This window comes from Zingiber officinale, chromosome 6B (assembly GCF_018446385.1).
Source record: "Zingiber officinale cultivar Zhangliang chromosome 6B, Zo_v1.1, whole genome shotgun sequence".
Taxonomy (NCBI): domain Eukaryota; kingdom Viridiplantae; phylum Streptophyta; class Magnoliopsida; order Zingiberales; family Zingiberaceae; genus Zingiber; species Zingiber officinale.
Window position 1 is genome coordinate 53,751,570 of NC_055996.1, and position 10,513 is coordinate 53,762,082.

Genomic DNA, 10,513 nt, shown 5'->3' on the forward strand with positions numbered 1-10,513 from the left:
GGTTCATATTTTCATTGCTTGTTGCTTTATTTTGCTTGTTTTTGAAATAATCATGGCAAAAAAAAAAATCTTTGAGAACATCAAATCTTCACTTATATGCTTTCTTGGATTCAAGTGAAATGTTAGCACGATTATTGTCTTGATTCATGATGTTCGAATGATGCTAGTAGTAAACTTTGTGTAGTTCTTTTTTCTATCTTGGGAAGCATTAATAAGCTAAGAATCTTATGGTGATGAGTTTTAGTTTTGGTTCAACCTTAAGGAGTTTATCTTCACTACACTTGTGCTTGATGCTTGAATAGTTGATGTCATTAAAATAGTCATGATTCATCTTGTTTGCTTAGTACTTGGTTTCCATGGTGATTTCTCAACTTTCATTTTGGTTACTGGATGAGGCTCAAATCATTAAAGCTCATTTGAAAAAATCAAAATATCCCAACATGTGTGCTAAAAGTACATTTGTGAATAAGTTTTGCACAATGCAAACACTTATTAAAAAAAAATAAGGGATATAAAAAAACAGTTGTCATGAGTGGAATCTAGCAAGTCACCCCTTTGAGACCGAGTTAGGTTACTGGGGAAATGACTACTTAGCTTCCCTTGAGATTGAGCACATCTTTGAGACCTCGGGTTAGTTGAGAAATATGAACCAAGTGAATGGTGAGTAAGTGCCTATCACTGGTTACTTGTCTTTCACTGGAAACACTAGGAATTCAAATTTGATGACAACTTGACTAGGACATGGATTGAAACTTGAAGGGTGTTGAGTTACTTTTACACTGTGCACAAGATTCTTATGCTTGAACCATACTTTACTTGTTTCCATGATCACGCTTGTTAATGAAACTTTTTGATAGAGTTAGGAAAGTGCACTAGGTTTTATGAATGTGTTGTAGAACATATGAATTTAGACTGCAACATTTTGCTTGAGGACAAGCAAAGGTTTAAGTCTGGGGGTGTGATGTGCGTAGATTATATACTCTTTTATGCATGTTTTTATGCATATTTACATACTTTGAGCATGCTTGATCTATGCATTTTTATACTTCCAGCTTTCCTTTTAGCATATTTACTCTTTTGGTTCGGAGATCTGCTTTTTGTGCATTTTCTGTACACAGGAGTCGAAATTGGTGAAGATTATGCGTCCTCGGACAAGCTTGGAAGGAATTGAAGGGAGAGAGCATCAGGCCGTGTACTACACACGGCCGTGTAGTTTTAACAGGAAGGGAAGAGGACATGGCCGTGTGAATCTCACACGGTCGTGTCTTGATTTGAAGGAATTAGAGCAGATGCTTTACATGGCCGTGTAGATCTACATGGCCGTGTGAGGTTTCCAGAGGCCAAGCAGGTGGTGGCCGTGTGCACCACACGGCCGTGTAGCATTTCCAGAGAACAGAAGGGTCCTGGCCGTGTGAGTCACACGACCGTGGAACTGGACATGGCCGTGTGAATCTCACACGGCCGTGTCATGGGGCCGTGTGGCGCCCGATTTCCTCCTCTATTTAAACCCTCCTTCATGAATTGAAAGGGGATCTCTCCCCCTTTGGGAGAAGGCAAGATTTGGTGGTTTCCTCCCATTCTTGGGAGGATTTCTGGGAGATTCGAGGGGAGTTCTTGATGATTTCGACTCCGGAGCGAGGATTGGATCCGAAGACGAGGCTTCTTCGTAGATAAGTTTTCTCTTTTCCCCTTTTCTTGGTTTCTTGGATTGGGGATTTAAGAAATGCTTGTAATCTTTATTTCTTCGGGTATTCTTCCTCAATTCATGGAGTAGTTCTTGTATTTTAGGATTAAGGGAGTATTTGTATGATGGATTGATGTAATCTCTTGTGGATTTGCCAATTTCTTGTTTCAATGACATTGTCTTGCTTGTATCAATTAGATCTTGAATGATTAATGGTGATTTATGCTTAATTCTCATTTTTGATTGATTGTTTAGATTTCTTGTGGACTTTATAAAGATAAACTCTCACTCGATCATCCGAGGGATCGACGTGACAGGTGCAAGCCCGTGTAAGGACGTTTGAGAGATAATCTTGAAGAGGAAATAGGAATATTCAAGAGAGTAGGATGGATCTTGTGATTAGTTTCTTGTATCTTGATAGATTAATAAGTTGTGGGCTTCTATGTTGATATTCGAGGAAGGCATAGTAATAGGTGCGCTTCTGTGTAAGGACAACGTAGGTTCACGTCTAATTGATCATATTTAGATACATTTCTCAGTCCTTAGCCGGTTATCTATTGTAAGAGAGAACCGGCAACTTTCTACTAGTGTTTGGCAATTGAGGGATAAGAATTGGTGAACCATTTACATTCAAGAAATCTTACAAAAAAACCGAAACTCCTAGAATCTCCCTTTATCATAACCCAAAACACTAAACTCTTGTTTGTTGATCTTTAATATTAGATTTGTTTACCTTCACTTTGCATTTGAAACAATTGGATAGTTGTTTAGCTAATTCGCATTGAGACATTTCTAGTGCTTATTCCAGTCCCTGTGGATACGATAATCTTTTATATTACTTGCGACATTTCCGTACACTTGCGGAGCGTAACATATGCGTGTCCATCCGGTGGAATGAGCAGAACATTGGGCTCCATTTCTTCTTTTGCTTGGGCCGTTCGGCAGCTACCTCTTGCACCTGGGACCTAGTATGGGGGGAGCGGATTGCTTCGGCCCTAGGTCCTCTGGGCGGGTGATGAGCAGTGTGCGGCTTCCGCTCGGAAGGTGGTGGACGCTCAGTCGGAGCTTCCTTCCTCTGGGCCGCCTGAGCTTCCTCCACATTGATATATTCATTAGCCTGGTGTAGCATATGATCGTAGTCTCGGGGCAGCTTCCGAATGAGCGAGCGGAAGAAATTCCCGTTCACGAGGCCTTGCGTAAATGCGTTCATCATCGTCTCGGAGGTGGCCGTTGGAATGTCCATGGCCACCTGGTTGAATCGCTGGATATAAGCTCTGAGCGACTCTCTGGGCTCTTGCTTGATGGCGAATAATCTCACGCTAGTCTTCTGGTAGCGCCGACTGCTCGCAAAATGGTGGAGAAAGGCCGTTCGGAAGTCTTTAAAACTTGTGATGGATCCGTCCGGAAGCCTCCGAAACCACCGTTGAGCCGATCCCGAGAGGGTGGTAAGAAAAACTCGACACTTCACTCCATCCGTGTACTGATGAAGGGTAGCGGTGTTGTCGAACTTGCCCAAATGATCGTCCGGGACGGTGGTTCCGTTGTATTCACCGATCGCAGGAGGCAAATAGTGCTTCGGCAGAGGGTCCCGCAGGATGGCCTCTGAGAATTGACGGTTGATCCGTTCGGGCGAGGTATCCGCTCGGGGAGCCTTGCCTTTTCTGCTATCTCGTCTTGGCACTTCATCTGATGAAGATCCTCGATCACGATTAACTGCTGCGGCTTCAGGAGGAGTGCGAAATAGGGCCCGATGAAATGGAACTGTGGCCGCGGGTGCTTCCGCTCGGCCTCTCGATGCGGACGTCACTTGTTGCTCCATTCGCTCGGCTTACGACTTCTGCCTTTGTTGTTCCACTAGCTTGGCTTCTGTAGTTTCGATCAGAGCATCGAGCTCCTCTGTGGAGAGCATCACTGAGTGCGATCGTCCAGCTTCGTCCATTTCTTCCGATTGGTTGCAGGAGCGTTCCCACAGACGGCGCCAAATTGATCCTATCCGAAAGCTGAATCAACGGACGTTGGGCACGTGATGCTCTCCGAGTTTCTGACGTAGATCTCCGGCCGGTCGCACGGTGTTCCGACGAACCTGCAAAGAAATCGGGCCGGGAAGGGGTTCCCGGAGACGATCCTCCGACGCTCAAGTCAAGTAAGTGGGCAACAAAGAAGTGGCTCCGAATATGCTAGCATGCGTACCTCCGGTGAAGTGCGAGGCTCCTTATATAGGGCTGGGAAGGGGCTCATGCACACATATCGAGGCGAATACGTGTCCTCAGCCCATACCTCAGTAAGAGCTTGTCAGAAAGCTTACCTGACACCATACTGCTACAGTCCAACCACGTCTTAACCTAATTCATTAAATTAAATTGATTCAATGAGTCATAATCTAAATTAGACTCATTGAACACATGAATCAACTTGAGTCCAACTCAAGTTAGCCCAATTAGGATTACTCTTAACCCAATTTGATTCATCAAATGAATCTAATCCTCTTGGTTCATCATATGAACCTAATCTCCATCTAATTGTCCTTAGTGTGTGACCCTATAGGTTCTTGTAACATTGGCAATGCCCTAAACCCATTTAGGAGCATAAGTAATGAGCGGTATCTAGCAACACATCATTACTACCCAAGTTACAAGAATGTCGAGATCCGACATCACCTTGTGACTACTAATTGTGACTCCTCACAAAATATGACAAGTGTCCTTCTATCCTAGACATCTAGATTGATCAATGTGAGGCATAGACCGTGTCATCCTCTGACCAATCTAAATCTTGAACTCCAAGTAGACTCACTAAATGAAATGAGCTCAATATCCTATATTGACTCATTTGGGCATGGCCATGCACTTCGTGGTCTCACTCTATCAAGAATACCGATGTCTCTCCCGTCATATAGGAGGGATAGATCCCATCTACATCACTCACATCCCTCTGCATAATTTGATATATACCCAGTAATCGCCTTTATAGTCCACCCAGTTACGGGTGACGTTTGACGAAACCAAAGTACATAACTCCTTATGTAGGGATCTATGGTGACTTCAGGTCTAAGGACTAGTAGTCATACTAATAGCCACATGAGAAAGTATATGACACTCATATAACGATCCATGATACTTTCTCATGGCGGGTCATTCAGTATACATTCTCTAATGTATACCCATGTGTCAACTTGATATCTCTATATCCATGACTTGTGAGATCAAGTCATCGAGTTAACCTACCTGCTAGTCTTATTGCATTAACATTGTCCCTGAATGTTAATACTCGACTAGGAATGATTAAGAGTAGTGTTCCCTATATCATCTCACTATCGGTTCAACTAACCGATTGATATAGGTGTGAACCATCTACTCAAGGGTATTATTATACTTAGTTTATTTGGCACCAATACAAGTAAGTATAATAACCAAAATCCAAATGCCTTTATTTATATAGAATATGATACAATAAGTCCAAAAATACAATCATCAAATGATTGGCTCTAGGGCTCTAGCTAACAAATACAACAAATGACATAATGTAGACACTCCACATCCTGCATTCAACATAGGTAGAATCATCATGATGCTACCAACAATACCCCTGGCACACGTGCACACACAACATAGGTATGATCGACATAATTCTCCAATTATTACACACCCAACACACTCATAACACAGGTATAAATCAGTGTGATACCTTCAACAATACATACCGAACCCATGTGCATAAATCAACATAGGTATAATCGACAATACACCTCAAACAACATTCACCTAACATATATATACACCTATGCCAATAGTATAATTAACGTAATACTTCCAACAAATCATAATAGACACGAGTGTACACTCAGAACAATTATAATCAACAAGATACCTCCCATAAAACACCAAACACATGTACACATACTATAACACAGATTTAATCGACATGATACCTTTAATAATACAATCAGACACGTACACCTAACTATATAGCCATAATACACAAGGAACCTACAAGAACTATATTGGAACATGTAAACAAATACTATTTGCAAATGGACAATCTACCACAGGACTCCTACAACACATAACAATCATATGTACACGCAACATAGATATGAATAATCAGCATATTTAACCCAATCAATCTGACATTCCTTATGCTACCTTCTAAGTTATCTAACTAAGTACATACAGTCTAAAATTAAAGTACCCATGGAATAGGATACATCGATCCTCTATAGACTGACCAAACCGACAATGTCTTTTCCACGTCAGTACAAGCCATGTACTCAAATGTGCTCTAGATACCTAACTAAGCACAAATAATCCAAAGATTCGAACATCTAAAAATAGAGTATGACAATCCCCTATTGATCGAACCAACAAAACTAAATCGGTCATCTACTAACTAATCAAGAATACATTAATCTTCCACAAGCAACTAAGGTATATCAATCCACGACTACCCAAATCAACAAGTGTCAATCAGACTTCTTCTAACCGATCTAACAAGAGTAAATCAATTATCTACTGATGAAATTAACTAAGATAAAATGGTATACTACTAGCTAAGTCAATATGAATATGTAGATACTATCCACTACACAGCTAATAATAGCAGAGGTTGGTATGTGCCTCCATCTCCTAACCAACTAGTAGTAACAGAAGCTAAAACTACTGGTGGTATGATATGAAAAATCTCCAGAGACTGTAATCCTTGATCTCTATTAGGGTCGACCATAATCAGTGGTTTACCTAATACATAAAATATATGCTATATCAACTAGACAGGTACTAATAAAGAATGTTAATACATGTCATAACTATAATAGTCAATAGTGCATATACTAACAAAAATGTAGGATAACAATATACCAACATACCTCCTATAGCTTGGAGATGTCCTGCTACTGCCTGGTCCCAAAACTCGAAAAGTCACATCGAGAAAACAAAATCATGAAAATTACAACCCGAAAAACAGGACTCGTAAACTTAGCTCTGATACCAAATAAATTGTCACGCCCCAGAGGAGTCCCTTCCAGAGGAAATTCTGGCAGCACCTCCCCTGTACGGGTGACAATCTGAACCATTTCTACAGACACAATATACCTTAGCCACAGGCGGCTGGAATATACACACAACCACGCAGTTTATATGCAGCCTACTTGGCTGATACAATAAAAACACAACCACACAGTTATATGTAGATCTAACAACCCACTCGGCTGTACCAAAGCCAAACACAGCGGAAATACAATGGACAACACATACAAACTAAAAATGAAGACTGCTAGCCGGCTAGGCTTATACCACACAACAAAACAACACTCTAGAAATAAAATCAGAACACAAAGCTAAATACACAAATTTCATATACCAAAATAAAAATAAACAAAAGCGGAGACAGGTCTTCTGATGTGACGTGGGGATAGGCAGGCAGGATACTCCAAGCGACTCCAAAAACAACCTGGTACCTAAAAAAGATAGTGTCCACGGGGGTGAGTTGAACAACTCAGCAGATACCTAGTTGACATGTATAGTAAAATATAACAAATAATAATAACTATGGAGTACAGTCTCCTCGACAAAAGCTGGAAATGCATAATAGAAAAGGCTGAAGAGAAATGTACTCACCAGGGCCTCCTATCCGAATAGTCAGGTCGTCAGACCGAGAGTGTCATAAATCCTGTATGCATGTTAATCATATGCATCCATCCAAATGCAGCAAAGAAATGCAGGAAACATAAACAATAAATGCATCATGCATATGATGCCAACGACATGTCTTGGTCAACCCTACTGTCTGTCAGTCATCTCACACATGATGGTGAGACCGAGTGGGTAGGGCTGTGATAACCGTGCACTCTGTCATCACTTCTCCTGATGAGTGACCAAGTGGACGGGATGCTGTCGGAGTACACCTATCCTCCTACCCCAAATCATAAGTGGGGGAGCACAATGCTCTCATCTTCCGGTACACGATGACGGGGAGGGATCCTGGCATGCTACTATGCTGCAGTCACACTACCCATTAGCGTCCCAGCGGAGCACAACCGAGCAAAACTGACGTACTACCACGCTGCGTCACGCTACCCATGAGCGGACCAGCGGAGCACCGACAGAGATGAAACTGGCGATGTGCTCAATAATAATGGAGCAGACTATCATGCAGCATGCAATCATGCGAATGGTGTATGACACTAAGCATGGAAAAATCCTGAACAGCATAGCAATATCCATATATATATATAATGTGTACCATAGGACAATGAATCAAATCAAAGGTACACAGATCAGATAAAGTATAAAACACATAGATCCTGAACATAATAAACACATGGTTATGTCACTACCCCTATAAGCATGTATAATCAGGTAGGTACTAACATGAAGTGCATACTAAGTAAACAAAACAAGCATGTAACAGGTATCGGGTAGTGACCAACCGAAGCAAAGACGAACATAATCATTAATAAAGGTTATAACCTACTAAACATATCAACATGACATTATCAAAGATAAGTCAAGGTACCCGCCTCCAAATAGAAAGGTCCAATCCGAAATAGATCTCTTGTCGAGACACCGTCTCGAATCAAAGTCCTGTATTATCAAACATATAATTTCAGCAAATTTTGATTTGTATCCAGTAGCAAAATTAAATTCCTATTAAACCAAGAACCCTAATCCACATCACACTATTATCCTCCTTTATAGAAATGAAATAACATCAAGACTCACCCAAATACGTATACCCGGCTATTGAGTCACTACCGGAGACGCGTGCCTTGGGGATATAGTTACCGGAACTAGGAATTGCTGCTGTGGAAACAAACAGTGACAGAATTCACTGTAATCAGCCAACAACTCAACACAAACATCCCTAATTCAATACATATACCTAGGTTAACATAAATTACTAACCTATCTATTAATCATCGACAACAAGATCAAAACCCTATACCTTACCTAAACTCATAGTCGTGCTTGTTGATCCACACTAGGACTACTGTTGCCAGCAAAGGTTAATTGCTGCTGGACCCCAAGAAAACCCACCGAACAACCCTTACTGGAATCCTTCACTTAACGAAACAGGAGGAGATCAAGAATCCAACCAAAATCCAAAATTTTGTACTAAGTAACCCCTTACCTTCAAGATCGCAGTTAGGGCACCGAGTCGAGAATTAGGGCACGGTGTGGAGGTGGCCAGCACTGGTCCCGTGCGGCGGCGATGCTCTCCAAAGGAAGAGGGGAAGATCGGACGGTTGTGGTCCCAATCTAGGGCACGGTGATCGGCCTTGGCGCGCAGATCAAAAGAGAGGAAGGGTGGCGGCGCTGGGACCTCCACGGGGAGAGGCGACGGGCAGAGGAGGGGTTCGACAGTGGCGAGAAGTGGCTGTCGAAGGAGGAAGGGAAGAATTGGTTGACGGTGGCTCAAAGGTCGCCGGCAGTAATGGATCTATTGGTTCGCTCATACCTCACAGCGGCTAGGGCACAGAAGAAGGGGAAGAGGAGAAGGAAGGGGATCAACGAGGGAGAAGTAGGGAACCACCACGTGCAGTTAAGGCAAGGAAATCAATGGCGGCTCGGCGCGAGGAGAGGCATCGGGGACGTGGGTTCAGCGGGGGAAAAAGAAACGAAGGAATAAAATAAAAATAAAAATAAAAGGAAATAAAATGGAAAATCAAACATTTCCTCATTAAAACGGGGTAGCCTAAACAGGCTTTACCAGACCCCGTTTTATTCCCGTAAACTCGTCCATACAAGTTCCGAAAAACTCCCGAAAATTTTCTAAAAATTTCCTTATCATTATTCGTCCATTTTCGGTATTTTACAGTTTTGATGTGATCAACCAAGTTAGGTTAGGTCTTGTTTGTTTTTTATCCCTACGTCTAAGTGTGCAGGAGCTTAGGAGCACAGGAAGTCGAGCGAAAGACGTAACTAGCGAGAAGGACGGCACGGGAAGGGAGCCGACGGGCTCGGTGCATCCGAAGGATGAAAGAGCTGTGGAATAGTACACCGGTGGATGAGAAGAACGTCCATGACGTTCAAGGGACGAGAAGCCGGGGCGGAAGCTTGCTTGAGGAGAAGGTTGGAAATTGGGTTCGGGTGAGCCCTATTTCGGTTGGCCGCAATCACCCAAGTGAACGGAACTTCAGAAGCTAAAAAGAAGAAGAAGAAAAGATGGAATGAGAGTCGGAGGTGCCCTCAACAGTTGTTGGAAGCACCTCCAACTTTCGCCGGATGAAGGTGCCCTCAATAGCATTGAGGGCACCCTCAACAACCTTGGAGGCGCCCTCAAAGCCTTTGGAGGCGCCTTCGACCTAGCGAAAGTAGTCGTTTGTAATCGGATAGAGTTTTATCCGGTCAACCCCTTGGAGGCGCCCTCAACCCCTTTGGAGGCACCTTCAAGACACGAGATAGAATTTCTAGGAGCTATATAAAGGACCCTGGAGTTAGGAAAATATTCATTCAACTCTGTACTCAATTCCTAGCAACTCTTGAGCCATCTAAGTGTGTACAAGACTTCTCCGCCTTCAGAGAAGTAGACTTTTAGTGCGCTATTCAACCACCTTGGATTAACAACCTTCTTAGTTGTAACCAAGTCAATTGCTGAGTTCCTTTTCGTTCTTTTCTATTTTTTTTTATTATTTTACTGTTGCTATTTTTTAGTTGAAAGTACGAGGAGGGTAGTTATTATTTTGCAAGCAATTCACATCTCCCCTCTTGTTGGTCCCGCTTCACAAACAAGTGGTATCAGAGCCAGACCGACTCAGAAGGACTGACCGCAGACTGAAGCATCAAGATCAAGATGATGACCGGTGCAAGTATTCAGCCCCCAAAATTCGACGGA